Below are 16294 nucleotides of genomic sequence, written 5' to 3'. Positions count from 1 at the left end.
GGAAAGGAAGAACTCGAGCCCATTACAAGAGGCAGACATGAGCCCGATGCCTGATATTTTCGGCAGCCTCTTTGAATCAGGCCTTTTACTCAGCCTCATGGTCAAAGACCAGCTTTTTTGTTTATTTATTTAGTTATTGGAAGGTGCCCACCTGCAGCCATAGGCCTTATAAAGGCATGCAGACGGAGCAATAAAAGAGAAACAAAAATACTGGAAAGAATAACGGAAGGTGCCATTGCGGTATGCGTGCACGTCATTCGCACAGTGAGGCCCAGTTTTGATGGTGACACGTCAAACATACGGCTTTGCAGCATCGCCTCGCAAGATCTTTTCAAAACGATGAAAATCGTCTGTTCGCTGCAGCACAGTGCAGTTCTTGTTGACACTGCTGAAAAAATGAAATGAAAAAATCAAGTGCCATACTCTTTGTACCAAGGTCATCTTGTGAGAATCGCGAAGAAATCAACGCTCATGTCTTCTCACTTCAATGTCCATCCTTGAAGGCCACCGGGTCCAAGCACTTGCGAGGCCGATTGGTTCATCCATCTGCTCAGTGTAGCTAGCATGATTCTCAAACATTTACTGGTTGGGTGCGGTATTGTGATTTATCGGCGGAGCTTTCATGCCAGCTTAGGTAATTTTCACCCTGATGGCTGCCACCGTGATTTTTCCAGCCAAAGCCAGCACCCTATCCTACTTAGCAAGCCGTGGAGCGAAGCCGACCGACTGTGAGCACTAATGATGGGAGCTATAAGAAGCCAGCATATTTTGCTTGCAGGACGTTCATTTTCCTCTCACAGCGCCCAGCAGGCCGTTGGTGAAATCTGAATTCCCATCATTAACAGTCGGCTGTGCTTTACAACACAAAAGGCGCTTGGAACTACTTTCTTCCAGCCGATTTTTGTCCTAGTTTTTGGAAGAATGCACATTTTCTGCTGGTCCCTCGAAATAAAAGATGCCCACATCGGTGGACGCGCTCCAGGAATCAAACAAGCGCACGCCGTTACTTCAATATATATTTAGGATGCCTAGCATCGCCGGCTATACCGGTGAATGCCGCGGAATTTGAGTGCTGGACCACAACCTCGCCGCACTGTCCGTCTTGTCAAAAGTGTTTCAGCGGCATTACTAGCCCTTTTAGGAGCATACCGCTGTCCATGGGTATCCTGTCAAAGTTATTCGTAGAGGCACTTAGTTTCTGAAGCACTGTGCCTAATACAAAGCATACTAAGAGCTTCCTTAAGTACAGAAGCTACCACGTTACCAGTTTAGTCATTAAGCAATCGCCTACACCCAATACTTGACGAAGACAAATGTCCATGGTGCGGTGACACCCCTACAATTAGACATATCACATGGACATACACCCAGAAAACCCCATCATCTAAAGCCTCGTAAGTCGGCCTGTAGTTGTGGGAGGAGGAGGAAAAACATTTATTTCCCCAGAATATGGCGCGGTAGCCACGACGATGGGAAAGCGGGCAGATAATGCCTAACCTATTCTAAGCTGATTAACACTCCAGTAGCTAGCCGTGCAGTACGCTGAAAAGGACGAAGACGCTGCTGATTACCTCTCCATGTCCTCTAATAGCGTGCCCATAAAGAACGCTCACGTGGCGCCCTGAAAGACGCACATTTCATAACAGGCTCGTAGAATCGCACTTCAAGAAGTAGATGCAATAAAGAAGTGAGTGTTTATTTGGAGTACCCGAAAGCATCAGAAAAAAAACTGCTGGTAGTTTAGTATTGCTAAGAACGAAATATTATGCGAGAGCAGGTTTTGCAGCTGGACACCACCGCCAGAAACATGAAAGCGCGATTGAGGTGTCCATTTACACAGGGAGCCAGCTATGTGCCTTTCTTTCCTCACACTCCGCGAAGGCTACAACGCTGCCAACGCCAGCACCAATAAATCCAATGATAGCCAGGGGCCTATTGCTCCAGTGCCGTGTTGCTTCCAAAACGTCGTCAACGAAGAAGAAGGTAGCGCACATCTGTCACTACAGCCACGTAGCTCAAAGCGCGATTGATGTGTCCACTGACCGAGGGAGACAGTTATGGGCGTTTCCCTTCCTTTCGTGACTTTTTCCCGCAGATGAAAGTTGATAAAGACGACGACGAGCAATGCACAGCTCGTGATCGTGGCACTTTTAACGTGACGCGTGATCGCTGCGGCGATAGCATACAACCAACTACTGGATGCTAGTCGTTAGTTCTATGTTATCGTCGCAGCCGATCTTTGCAGTCTCAGCAGTCGTTGGTTGTAATCCCCGGCAGACCTCCTCTGTACCTTCGGTGCAGCAGGGTTGGTCATGTACGAAGACAGTGCCGTACGCCACGACGTACACAATGCCGCGGCTTTAAACACTCTGTCGACAACTGTGCCATGACGCAGGCCGATAGGTTGGAGAGGGTCATAGGCCGAAAGAGGAAGATGCAGCCACTGATCACATCACAGATATTTCGGAGGTTTGGGGATGCCTATGGTGAATTAGCTATGAGGTTCCAGGCGTCTACAGTCCAAAGTTCACAGGGAACAATTAAGACGTCCTAGGCGGACAAGTCTAGCGGACGCAGGAGTAGCTTGGCATTATTCGTAATCGCCGAGCCACTCCATCTTGTTCACTGTACCGTGAAGAAATGAGCGTCCGAAAAGAAAAATTGCCTGCGATTACGTTATTTCCCAATGCGACATTTCAGCGCAGCTCGTCAGCTGTTACAGCTTTTCGACAGATTGAGGCAAAGAATTCGAGCAAGACATGTGTGCACAATTACCGACAACTTGTTATTTTTCAGACTTATTCCTTCTTCAAGAAACACTCCACTAACAGTAAAGTTGCACTTGAGAGAGATTACAATACAAAAAATTATTGCACTGAAAGTGCACTACCACAAGAGAGACAGGCAAACAAACAAAACACAATTTGTTCACTGAAGGTTAAACGGCGGCTCGGTGGTGGTGGTGGTGAAAACTTTTAATTGCTGAGAGTTTGGGAGCCACAGAGTGGCCCCGCTACATGGTCGGCGTCCTATAGTCCGGGACACCGCATGACAATGCCCCGTCTCTCGCCCGTTTCCCCAGAGCCCTTTGGGACTCAAGCGAGGAGCAGTTGAGGAGGGCAGTCTCCCATGCCTCTCTTGAAGGGGTAGGGGAAGGGGGGAAGTGGGGATGGTTGGTTTGGTTTATGGGGTTTAACGTCCCAAAGCGACTAAGGCTATGAGAGACGCCGTAGTGGTGGGCTCCGGAAATTTCGACCACCTGGGGTTCTTTAACGTGCACTGACATCGCACAGTACACGGGCCTCTAGAATTTCTCCTCCCAAAAAATTCCAGCCGCCGTGGCCGGGATCAAACCCGCGTCTTTTGGGTCAGCAGCTGAGCACCATAACCACTGAGCCACCGAGTACATGCCCACACCATGTGGAAGATATCACAGGTCTCCCCACAGTGCGGGCATCGCCCATCTGGGCTAGGATCGTAATGCTTTAAGATTGCAGGACAGAGTAGAGTACCTGTCTGCAGGCGCCTTAAAGTTCGCTCCTCCGTCTTACTCAGCCCCTTCACAGTTGCCGGGAAAAGGCGGTGGTTGTCGCTATAATGCGTTATTATTTCCCTGAATCGCAGCAGCGGCTGGGTAGTCTCCGAGCCAGAAGAGCTGGGATGAGGAGCCCGGTGAATAAGCGCTCGGGCAGCCGCGTCAGCGGCCTCATTACCTCGTAAGCCCTGATGGCCAGGAGCCCAAATGATTCTTTTCGGTGTTGGATCAGTGGCAGTCCGTCTTAGAATGCAAGCAGCTAAGGGGGAGATCTCCCCTGCCAAGTAATGGTCACATGCTTTTCGCGGGTCAACGCCCTTCTTATATAGGCTCGCTCCACGTCTGTCTGTTCTTCGCGCCAAGGCAGGCGTGCACATACACACAGTGTCGGCTGTGCAGTCTCCTTCTCTGTCTCTCGCTGGGCGCGCGTCCTAATTGTTCAAAAGCCGGGAGTGGCTTCGAGGAGCATCTGGAACTTTCTGTCGTGGCGTCGCTGCAATCGCGCGAGTGAAGGGGTTGAGGGCATCTCTTAGCGCACGCAAGGCTACGCCCTCTGCGTCAACATCGCGTAGAAACGATTCGGACAGTCTAGAACAATCGACGGCATCCCCTCGGGCGCCGCGTCGGCGAGCGGTGAGAGAGGGGGCAGCCACACACACAAGGCTAGACGCTCTCTAGGGGTTCCTTCTCCCCCGTTTCACGGCGCGCGCCGGCGAGAGCCGTCCGCGTGGCGCTGTTTCTTTTGTTTCTTGCTAAGGAGGGGAGGAGGTTGCGCTTTTACCTTCTCCTAGTTACAACGGACAACAGCGACGGCGACGCCGCGAAATGCAGAAACGGGCGCCTATGAGCTGCGCTCTAAACTTGCGGTCTTCTCAAACACATTCTTAGAGAAGAAATTTTAGTAGCCCTTGGAAGTTGGCCCACCCCATAATATTCCAAAACCTACCCCCCACCTCCCCTATAGAGAAAAATTTACGAAGTATGCGCACCCCAGAAAACAAATTACAGTGAGGGTAGAATAATTTTTTTTCTTTATGGAGCTTTAACGTCCCAAAGTGTCTCAGGCTATGACGGATGCCGTAGTGAGGAGCTCCGCAAATTTCGATAACCTGGGGTTATTTAACGTGCTCTGACATCACTTAGTATGCAGGCCTCTATGATTTCGGCTCCATCGAAATGCGACCGCCGCGGGCGCGATCTTACCGGCGTCAGGGCTACATTAATGTGATTATTGGATTGAGTGATGTGGATTAGTGGAGATTAGTGGGCGAAGTAAGCATAATCTAATATGATAATCTATTAGATTGTACAGGAACATTTAAGTCCTCGGTTGTTCAAATTTCGAGGTGTTCTGATGACGCCACTACCCTCTGGACTAAAGCAGAGAGTTTCGTTACGGAAGAACCGACCACAAGACGACCACTTAAATACTATCGTATGAGAAATATTTTATCGTCTGCTCGGGTCACATACGTCTGATCAAACCAGCGACAACGCTGTCCTCCCGCGCTTCACGATAGAGCGATCCTGTGTGGATTTTTTTTTTACTATCAGGGGCGAGAAGCATTCGCGAAAGCAAGTAACAGCCATTTTTCACGTGCCATTATGAAACGAGCGGTTCAGGTTAATTTTTCTTCAGAAACGTGACAATCATGCGTGAGAGCAATCGTTTGCAAGTTGACCTCAGAAACGTCCGTGCTCGCCGCCGGAGACCCTGACCGCCACTGTGACGTCATTCGCGTAGAAGGAAGGAAACGTTCCGGCCTTGTTGCTTTGGTTGTACTGCAACCGCACTCCCTTGTCCTCTTTTTGTAACGTGATAGCGTTAAAGGCCTCTTTCTCCAGAAAATCCGGCGTCAGCGATGTCGGCGTCGACGTTGTGAGCGAAAAATCGCGAGCGTAGCTCTGGCTGGCAGCTGACATGGCCGGGCGAAGAATGGTCGTAGGGTTGTGCGACGTCACGTGACATGGCCGATTTGGGAGAAGCTGCCAACTCGGGCTTCTCAAATCAGATGGGAGACCGAGGGGAATCAAATCCTCCAGCATCCTTCCATTCGTAGTCGTACATGCTCCCCGTGTGCCTTGCAGGCATGGTCATTTTTTTAGGGCCATTAGCCCACTAAAGCGATCGAGTCATACCCTTAAGGTGGAGCTTAAGTGCCTCCTCTAATTTTTTCTCTCTCGCTCTCTCTCTTTCCCTTAACTAAGACGCGCCTTGATGAAACATCCAATGAGATGCTTCATTGCCGCCTCGGCCAGAAAATGACACCAATAGGTCAATTAAGGCTAATATTGTTTATCGAGCAGACAGTTCGCTCTCTTCGAAGCGAAGCGAACACACACATAAGAGTCATTCTTGTGTCCGTGCAGTCCTCATCAAGATCGATTTTTCTTCCTTGGGCTTCTCGACTTCGCATAGGTTGCTGAGTATTCTTGAACGGGAACGGCCATTCTCTGCTCCTCCTTTGCCAGCTGAGTAACTGTGTGAATTTTGGTTCGGGGCAGATGCACTAGGGAAAACCCTGAAAGAGAAAACGCAGACAAAAAGTCAAGGCGTTCTGATCGGTCTTAAATTTAAGGCAAGTGAACGCAGAATCAAGGGGTGATTCTTCGCATTTTTGAATTCCTTCGGAGGCTATCGAAAGTGCTTGAGGGAATTCATACCGATGGCGTCGTCTTTTTTTTTAAGAGCGAGAGCTCAGCTCTTCGGGGTACAACTTCTGATTTCGATGTGGATGAGACAATGACCTTTAATGCCTCACAAGGTCAAACAAACTTAACTGCGTCATGGCATGACCCAAGCTGTAGTAGTATCACCACGTGCTCTTATGAATACCACCATTGGGTACCTGACCTTGACTTTGACCCTTGACCTTGACACTTCATTTGAGACAGCGGCCACCGCATCGAGAATGACCATCAATGCCTCACAAGGTCAAACCGAACCTAACTGCATGGTGGTGTGGCCAAAGCTATGGCAGTATGACCACGTGAACATACTGCTATGACCATTTGGAACCTGACCTTGACACTTGACAATACCAGTGACACTGAGCGGTTTGCGGTAACAGATCGCTGATCGCGCTATGCTATCACTTTTTATTGCGGATCACGTTATGCTATCTCTCTTTATTGTTCTGCGCATGCACACTCTCACCCCGCTGTCTCCCTATTATATACCTCTCTAATGTATCAGTAATACTTATACTCCGAAGTGGTAGGAAATATTGAAACAAAGCATCGTAACTAAAGAAACATAGCACAGGAACAAAAACACTACGAAGAGACGGTACAAGCGCTATTACTTTCAACACAGTATGTAGTGCGGAAAAGGAGCATATATACCCTTCTGAATTATCGGAAGGGAATAAACAACACAAACCACGTAAACATTGCAAGCCACGTGCTAAGCCAAGATATCGAGCTCTTTCCTTGATAATGCCACAGACGGCCTACTGACACGGGCTTGTCCCGTCTCGTCGTCGTGTTGTATTTTTTCCTGCGCTATGTTTGTTTAATTACGATGTATTACCAACACGCCCAAGCCTATTCACTTCTAAAACAAAGTGATTGCAAGCGTCTTAGTAACGATGTGAACGACTTAAAAACTGTTGGTTTTTCTTTCTTTTGAGCTAATCTGACGCACGTCGCTGCGCTTCACGCCCTGCTATCACTACTCTCTCTCACGTACATTTTAGGAACTTATCTTCTTGACATGTTTGCACCGTTCTCGGAGGCTCTGCTTTTGTCTCAGTAGTGGTGTGTCCCTAACTAGTCTCTATGCTTTGGATGGCCTTGAGTGTAGTAGGCGAGGAGCGGAGGGTGCTGCAGATCGCTAAAGGTTTTAAAAAATGAAATACCAGTGAGAGCCCCTGAACGATGCCGTGACTACGGTCCAATATACTTCGTCAAGCAGCGAAAGGCAGCTCACTCATAGAGACATCATACATAGCAGGGACTTACCAGTGCGCCACCTGCATTTGCAGAAGTCACCCTGGCAGAATGATTCAAGCCATGGCTTTCCCATGTACGTCAGCTTGCAATATCGCTCGCATTCCCACGGCACACATTCTAAATGGGAAAGAAATGCCAACGCTGTTTAATAAAGGGCAGTAAAACTTCGATCCTACTCCTTTCCCGCAATGATAATGTTCTGAAGGCTGCATTCTATATCTGCCATATCTTCATACAATACTTTAACGCGACTGCATTAAAAGCCTCATCGGAAAAAAAAAATCTGCCGCTGGTAAACTTCGGCCATTGGCTGTATCGAAGTGACGTCGCTAGACAGGATAATTCCTACCGGCTGGAGGCAAGCGACGTCACCAGAGCGGATAATCTCCATTGGCTGGAAGGATAAGACGTCATGAGACAGGAAGTTCAGTAACTACCCGTAGAGGCATCAACAGCATCTAATGTTTCCGCATTGCCAACACATAACGTAATTAGGTGTCCCTCTGAGATTTTTTTTTCTCTCAACGATTGCTGCGTGATGGTCGTGGCACTCACGTGACTACGGGGTAGAAACATGGAGGCTAACAAAAAGGGTTCAGCTTAAGTTAAGAACAACGCAGCGAGCTATGGAAAGAAAAATGATAGGTGTAACGTTAAGAGATCGGAAGCAGCCGGAGTGGGTGAGGGAACAAACGCGCGTAAACAACATCCTTGTCGAAATCAAGAGGAAGAAATGAACTTGGCCAGGGCATCTAATGGCGAGGCAGGTTAACCGCTGGTCCGTAAGGTCAACGGAGTCGATTCCGAAATAAGGCAAGCGTAGCAGGGGGCGGCAGAAAGTTAGATGTGCACATGCAATTAACAAGTTTGCGGGGATACGGTGGTCGCAGCTGGCAAAGGAGAGGCTTAATTGGAGAGACATGGTAGAGGACTTAACCCTGCAGCAGCATAGTCAGGCTGATGATGATGATGTCGATGGTCATGGCAATTGGCGGTATCGGGCAGTAGCGGTGGCAATGGATAAATGCGACGTCTTGGTGACGTGAGATTTCTCCTCCGAACTTTACCACGCGTCGTTCCAACCTAATAGCACTGCGATGTGCTCTCATTTTATGCCCCTTCGTAACCACAAGCTGGTAGCTGTTATGACAACGCAGTATGGCCTACGCAATGCTTTGACAAGAGCTGAGAGAGGAATCTGTGAGTGAAATGTCTTCGTAGAGTAAAAACTTGACCGCTGATTTAGTACATTCCCATAATTTATGTTTGGTTCGTCAACACTTGTCAATGTAGTACTCAACAGTGGGCCCCCATTTGCGCTACTGCGAATGATTATGATTTTTCACACTTTTGTCGGAAGTTGGGAACAATGTTTCGTTGGCGCAGTCAGTTTAAGAGCTTGTAAAACTACATGAAAGCATTTTATCGCTTCTTTGTTGTTGATTTCATTTGCGCTTCTGCTTTTGGGGGCTCAGGGTATATGTTAAAGCACTGTGATTTCTAGCTGTTGACACATCGTGTGTACTGGTCTCCCCAATTAGATTGCGCCATTATGCTTTCATCGCCTTTTTTTAGATGTTTACCGTAGAAATTATTCTATTATTGTTGTGTCCCCTTATTGCTTTTGTGTGTGTGCGCCCCCTCCTAACGACCACTCGCGTTCCCCTCCTAACGACAGTTCGCATCCTCCTCCTAACGACCACTCAATCCTCCTCCTAACGACCGCTTGCCCCTCGTCGCACGCTGTCGCCGGATGCCCCCCCCACGGTGCGCCCCCGCACCCTCCTCCTGTTCTGGGAAGCCACTCCCTGCCGTGGACGCTTCTCCACTCCCTCCTTTCTTCGGGCGGCCAGTTCGGCTCCTGCCTCGGTCGACGCTGGTCGCACCCTCATCGGCTTTAAATAAACGAAGTCTTAAAGTACCGTGTGCGTCTTTCGCTGCATTCAACACAGCGACCGGACACGACAGTGGCGACGAGAAAGTGGATTCGACCCGCGCTACGCAACGCTATTGACAAGCCATGGCTACGCGAGGGTTTCCCAATCAGATACCAGAATTCAACGGCTCATCGTGGTCATCGTGGGTTGGACGCCTTCAGTTCTACTTTGAAGCTAACAACATCACAGACCCAGCCTTGAAGAGGGCCAACCTGCTGACGCTGTGCGGGGAGCAGACCTACGATACTGTCTGCGCCCTTATTCAGCCAAGCACACCAGCGGCAGTGTCTTACGACGACATCGTAAAAGCGCTGCAAAAGCACTACGACCCAAGGCCATCCGAGGTCTACAGCCGGGCTCGCTTCCAACGACGAGATCAACTGGGAGGAGAAACTGTGAGCGCCTACGTAGCCGCGCTCAAGAAGCTCGCTGCCGACTGCAATTTTGGAACGCTGTCGACAACAGCTACCGGGCAGGAGGGAGACGCAGCTTCTTCTGCTAACACCACCATGCTTCCCTTGGACGTGATGTTACGCGACAGATTTGTGTGCGGACTGAGTGACGAGTCACTGCAGCAGCGCCTGTTCGCTGAGAAGGACCTCACATTCAGCAAAGCTTACGACATCGCCGTTCGAGCGGAGAGCGCCGGTCACCAGCAGAGAGGGATTCGCCGGAACACCGAGCCGGTACACCAGACAAGCAACCAGGTGCGCAAGCCTTCTGTTGTAAAATCGGTCAAAAAGGCCCAACGCTGCTGGCGGTGTGACGACCAACACAACCCCCAGGGATGTCGATTCCAGTCAGCCACGTGTAATTTTTGCCACAAGCGAGGGCATATCGAAAGAGCATGCATTACGAAACGGAGACTTGCCAAGATAAAGTCACCTTCCCAGCCTAATCACAGCGTCAACGCCTCAGAGAATACGCCGCTATCTGATCTCCATGGAACAACATCAGCAACACCATCTGTGTTGTACGACCTGAACACCATAAATCTCGGCACGCGACCGAAGATTTTTACAGAAGTAAGCGTACATCACCAGCTGATTAAGTTCGAGGTGGACTCCGGCGCAGCCTGTACTCTGATCAGTGAGGACACGTTCCGAACTTCATGGCCATCTGACGCACCCGCCCTGCAACAAGACGACACGCACCTGCGAACGTGGTCAGGACAGAATCTGCCACTATTGGGCTCTGCCAACGTGCAGGTTAACTACAACGGCCAGACCCATACGCTACCTCTGCTTGTTGTGAAGGGCACAGGATCAAGCCTTCTAGGGAGAAACTGGTTTTCTCCACTAGGCGTGATGATATGCGGCATACACCAGACGCCGAGCCAGAACATGGTTGGTAAACATCAAAACGCCGATGCGCTAAGCCGTCTGCCACTAGACGCAACTGTTGACGAACCATTTCCACCAGGAGACGTTCTGATGTTCGAAGCACTGCCAGAACCTCCGCTTACAGCAGGCACAGTTGCAGCATCTACGCAGAAGTGCGCAGCTCTCCGGCTAGTTTACACAGCTGTTCAACAAGGCAACGTGCATAAACTCAAAGGGGACAACTTCGACGCTTACCGCAGGCGAGCTACAGAGTTGAGCACCCATCGCGGCTGCATCATATTTGGGTCCCGAGTTGTGATGCCGAGAGAACTACGCGCACAAGCTATGTCTCTCATCCACGCCGGACATCGGGGCATCGTTGCAATGAAAAAGTGTGCCAGAAGCTACATGTGGTGGCCTGGCATTGACAACGACATCGAAACAGTGGTGCGAGAATGCAAGCCTTGCCAGAGCAGCCGGAGCGCCCCGCCGAAAGCTCCTGTCCCAGAATGGGAAAAGCCAGACACACCATGGCACACACTGCACATTGATTTTGCAGGACCAATTGAGGGCTGCACTTTCCTTGTGGTCGTAGATGCCTACACAAAGTGGCTTGAGATAAGGCAAATGGGACAGACGACTTCGGCAGCAGTCATTGACAACCTCCGATCACTATTTGCAACGTTCGGCCTGCCGCGCAAGGTAGTGTCGGACAACGGAACACCGTTTGTGTCTGCGGAGATCCTCAAGTTTTATCGCGACAACGGGATCTCATCAGTTACATCGGCCCCCTACCACCCAGCGACAAACGGACAAGCCGAGCGCTACGTAGCCGAGCTAAAACGCGCCCTTGAAAGAGATCAGACAGGCTCGCTGCAGCGCCGCCTTGCGCGCTTTCTCTTCAAGCAGCACACGACGGTTCAGAGCACAACAGGCGAGACCCCCTCGAAAATGATGTTCGAGCGTGAAATGCGAACCCAGCTCACAGCCATCCTCCCCGAGGCAGAGACGTTCCGGGAAGAAAAAGCAATTCCGCGCTGCGGCACGCTTAATGAGGGGCAGCGCGTCCTCGCCCGACAGTTTCTGAAAAAGCCACGCTGGGAGGAAGCTACAATTGTCAGACGCATAGGCCTGCGCTCTTGGCTCGTCAACATACATGGCACAGTAGCACGCCGACATCTCAACCAGCTGCGTAGATTTACGACGCCGTCTGAGAGCTGTCCGCCAGCGGAGAGAACACGTGCACCATGTTCCCACATAGCCTGGCACCTCTTCCCGGAAGAAGAGACTTCGCCCAGGACAGACCTAGGAGACACAGCGAACAACAGCCAGCCTACAAGTGTTTCTCCCCCGAGCGCACAAAGCCAGCGCGCCTCCACGCGTGAGCGCCGACCCCCTGCACGATACCAGGCAACTTTCTAAGGGGGAAGGAAGTGTTGTGTCCCCTTATTGCTTTTGTGTGTGTGCGCCCCCTCCTAACGACCACTCGCGTTCCCCTCCTAACGACAGTTCGCATCCTCCTCCTAACGACCACTCAATCCTCCTCCTAACGACCGCTTGCCCCTCGTCGCACGCTGTCGCCGGATGCCCCCCCCACGGTGCGCCCCCGCACCCTCCTCCTGTTCTGGGAAGCCACTCCCTGCCGTGGACGCTTCTCCACTCCCTCCTTTCTTCGGGCGGCCAGTTCGGCTCCTGCCTCGGTCGACGCTGGTCGCACCCTCATCGGCTTTAAATAAACGAAGTCTTAAGGCCCGTTCACACTTGCGAGTCGCAGAGGTCGCGCGACTGTTTTGGTCGAAAAGCGACAGTCGCAAACGGTCGCCCTGGTCGAAAAGCGACAGTCGCGGGCCAGTCGCTCGCTGCTCGATTTTTCAGCCTTGCGACTGCGAGTCGCAAACCGCTGAACCAATCAGCGAGCGAGCCAAGCTTCCGGCAACGACATCGCTCGCGGGCGCGCCGGGCGACGACCTGCGCTGCTCCCAGAGGGCGGCCCTAGTCGTCGCTAAGCCTAGCCGGTTTAGTATCGATGCCGCAGCTGAGGGCGCTTCGGATCCTGGCCAGCGCTAGTAATTAAGATGCAGCTTTCGTCACCGCTTTATTGCGGACCTCGTATCATAATAATATCAAGACATGCTCGACTTCCGCGACGCCTTCAGCAGCGGGGCTAGCAGACAACAGTCGAGCCGCATGAAGCAGCAAAGTGGCTATGGGAAGAAATTTGCTTGTGTCGCAGTTATCCCTTCTACCAGCAACCCGGTAGTGGCCAGCGATCTTCAAAAATGATTCATTTTTTACATTGCTGTACCCAAGGGCTTGGTATGAACGCGAACAAGCAATATTGGCGCATTTTTCTGACGTCGGCGGCCGGCATACTTCAGGCTGGTAGGACGGCCCTGCAGAGAAGCGCGCCTCTGTCATCATGACGCTTGTACGACCGCGGTGCACATCAAAACCGTCACGACAACCTAATCTTCGCTTGAGTAGTTGTAGTACATTGCGAATAGCAGTTTAGACGACCGAGCGCGAGTACAGGAGGCGCGGTCAAAACAGACGAAACTCTCGAAGGCGCGCGAAGAACGTCATTCCCGAGAGTTCTCGCTTCAAACGAGAATCTAACAAGAAAGCGACCCGCTGGTCGCGCTTGCAAGTGTGAACAACGGTGTTGTCGAGCTGCTGCTTCGTCGCAAGCGACTGCTGGTCGCGTGCCCTTTGCGACTCGCAAGTGTGAATGAGCCTTTAAAGTACCGTGTGCGTCTTTCGCTGCATTCAACACAGCGACCGGACACGACAATTATGCTATAAAAATACGTGCTTACGCTCTTTCCATCCGCAGTAGCAGATGCCGTTGGTGCAGTTTGACTTGATGTCTATTCTGATACCATGGTCCATCTTACAGTAATGCGCGCACTTCTTTTCTTCGCAATCTGCGTAAAAAGCACATTTTTAAACAAAGGTTAACTTTGGAAATAAGCTGAACGGAGTGAGCTTGTGTTTAACTCCGGTGAAAACCGGGTACTTTATGAGTTTTGACGTCTACTAGCTCTTTCAAAAGCGTGCCCACCAATGCAGTTGTACCAAAGGACTGGTCTTAATTTTGTTGCCAACATAGATGAGTATGAAATTATTTCTATTCTGACTTACTTCGCATATGCTATATGCACTGGCATATTGGTTATGATGGGATAACACAGTCTAGGATCCCTGATGTTTGCAATGTTTCGGTGAAACCACTCTTGCAAAATATTTCAAAAGAAGGTGACGACATGCTGACGGGCACACTAAGGCTTCGGCGGCCAATTTCTTATTGGGCGAATCGTAGCCATAAAAATGATCTGGTTGGCGTCGAAAGGAGTAAGTGCGCCCATGGTTAAGGATGCGCGTCACATTCGGCAAGTGTCAATTTAAGCCTTTAACTGAGAACTTTGGAATAAAGCTACGAACTCCAATATTTCGTCACAAATTCTTTCTTCATTAAATAAAAATGTAGAATGTTGGGAGCTAATTTCGCTAAGAAAAAAAGATTATTAGAGCAGAATTAATCCAATTTCACGCTTTGGGAATAATTTGAAGTTTCTGCGAATGATCGGAGAGTGTAGATCGAGTTCCCGTAGTAAAAAGGCGATTTCAGATTCTTCTTTAGGGCACCTCTGAGTCACGATAGGGATTTATTAACAGAAAGTACACTTCTTAACCGTATGACATGCTATGTTGAAAACTGCGTACAATGCGAACTCGCAGCTTTTTCTGAGACTGGGCCGCACCTTGTAGTGATTCCTTTGTTTAAGGTGAATGTCGCATCCTTCATCTCAAGAAATGAGTGCTTTTTGAGCCATATAACGAATGCAGTAAATAATAATTCGCTAGAGTGAGTGGGATATCACGTTACCCGCCATTTCTGTGCAGACATATTTTGCCAGCATTAGCAACGTCATCCACTTGTGAGACGGGAGACAGAGCGCAGGATGGAGCGAGCTTTAATGGCACCCGCAAGTATGGCGACCAACCCTTCGAAGAAGAAGATGATCGATGATGATGGATGTGTACAGATGAAGACGAAGGTCGCATGTTGGGCTTACAATATATATATATATATATATATATATATATATATATATATATATATATATATATATATATATATATATATTGTAAGCACAACATGCGACCTTCGTCCCTGGCGGCGGAGAGGACGCAGGGATCGAGAGCACACTCCACCACTTGTGAGACGGGTGACAGAGCGCAGGATGGAGCGAGCTTTAATGGCACCCGCCAGTATGGCGACCAACCCTTCGAAGAAGAAGATGAGCGATGATGATGGATATGTACAGATGAAGACGAAGGTCGCATGTTGTGCTATAGTGCCTATAATAGTTGTGCTTACATGCTTAAATGGCAGCATTTAAATGTTGCCATTTTCATCACTTATGACATTTTGTGCCAGAATTGTTTGCAATGCTGCAAAAAATCAACTGCTATTAATTTGCGCTAGAAAACTAATAAGGTGCCTTTCTTAAGATCTCAACATTCTATTTAAGGGGAAAAATATTTCAATTCGATGGCAATAAAAAATGGCGTGACAAAGTAGTCAGCACGGTAGCTTTCTGATAAATGCCTACACAGGGATAGTCTTACGTACGTGTCCGGTAGTAGCATCGGCACACCTCCTGTTCGCACCTCCCGACCACCCTGAGGTCCTGACGATCTCTGAACTGTAGTTTACACATAGATTCACAGTTCTTCTCACGGCAATGCTTGGCATTTCTGAGCGGTGGAAAAAAGACGGGAGATAAAGGTAAGTGCTTTATCCTTGAATTATGCATTTAACGCATCCCTTCAAAAATCAGTACCCCTCGCAGAGAGCACTAATGCACGGTTTCTAAATTTAAATAATGCTCTGTCTTGGAATAACCATTGTCATACCCAACAATTCTGGACAAAAGCATTTTTCAGGGAAAACCACGTATCAACAAAATTTTTTCTCGTAATGTAACATTTCACTACAACAATCAATATTTCGGATCACCCGATGACAGTCTTACATTTTTTTTAATTAACGTTTTCGTTATAGTAAAAAGCGTTCCCTATTGGTATTCTATGGCAGTCTCAACTGTTCGATGCCATCGATGGAAACACTTTAAAAGAAAGATTTTGCTATATACAAGGAGAATAGACCATTAACTTCATTAATTCCATAAGAGTACCTTACAATTTTTCGATTTTCAAAATTTTTGACCGATAATTTTGGACATGTGACATGAGAAAGTTTTACCACTCGTTTTTGAAATCTAAGCCGGTAGGCTTCTATGGTGTGCTTCGGGAATAGCATACAAATGTCCTTGACTCGTAATGGTCGGCGCTTACGAGCATTAAAATCTTCACGCTAGACTTTCAAATTAGCTTTGAAGCGAATGTCACTCTGTTTTAGTATCGGGTAGTAGTGCCCAGCGGTGTAATCACCGTTCTTGTCTCTTCTTCAGACCAAACTAGACTCACTTTCTGTAAAGATGTAGTAAAACACTAAGCATCATTAAAATTCGTACCACCTA

General features: G+C 49.2%; 1 protein-coding gene across 1 annotated transcript in view; it reads left to right on the top strand.

The window, feature by feature from the left end:
• The window catches only part of LOC149329278 (uncharacterized), a 51075-nt gene extending 36292 nt beyond the window's left edge, over positions 1–14783 (top strand). The window contains exon 2 of the mRNA XM_089560195.1: positions 14652–14783. The gene's annotated coding sequence lies outside the window, so the exon portion shown is untranslated. The remainder of the gene's footprint in view (positions 1–14651) is intronic.
• The last annotated feature ends 1511 nt before the right edge of the window (positions 14784–16294 follow it).

Source organism: Amblyomma mixtum, chromosome 9 (genome assembly GCF_055824585.1).
Source record: "Amblyomma mixtum isolate Tamu chromosome 9, ASM5582458v1, whole genome shotgun sequence".
NCBI classification, from domain to species: Eukaryota; Metazoa; Arthropoda; class Arachnida; order Ixodida; family Ixodidae; genus Amblyomma; species Amblyomma mixtum.
Note: the sequence above shows the minus strand (reverse complement) of the source record. Positions and strands in the feature narration are given on the sequence as shown.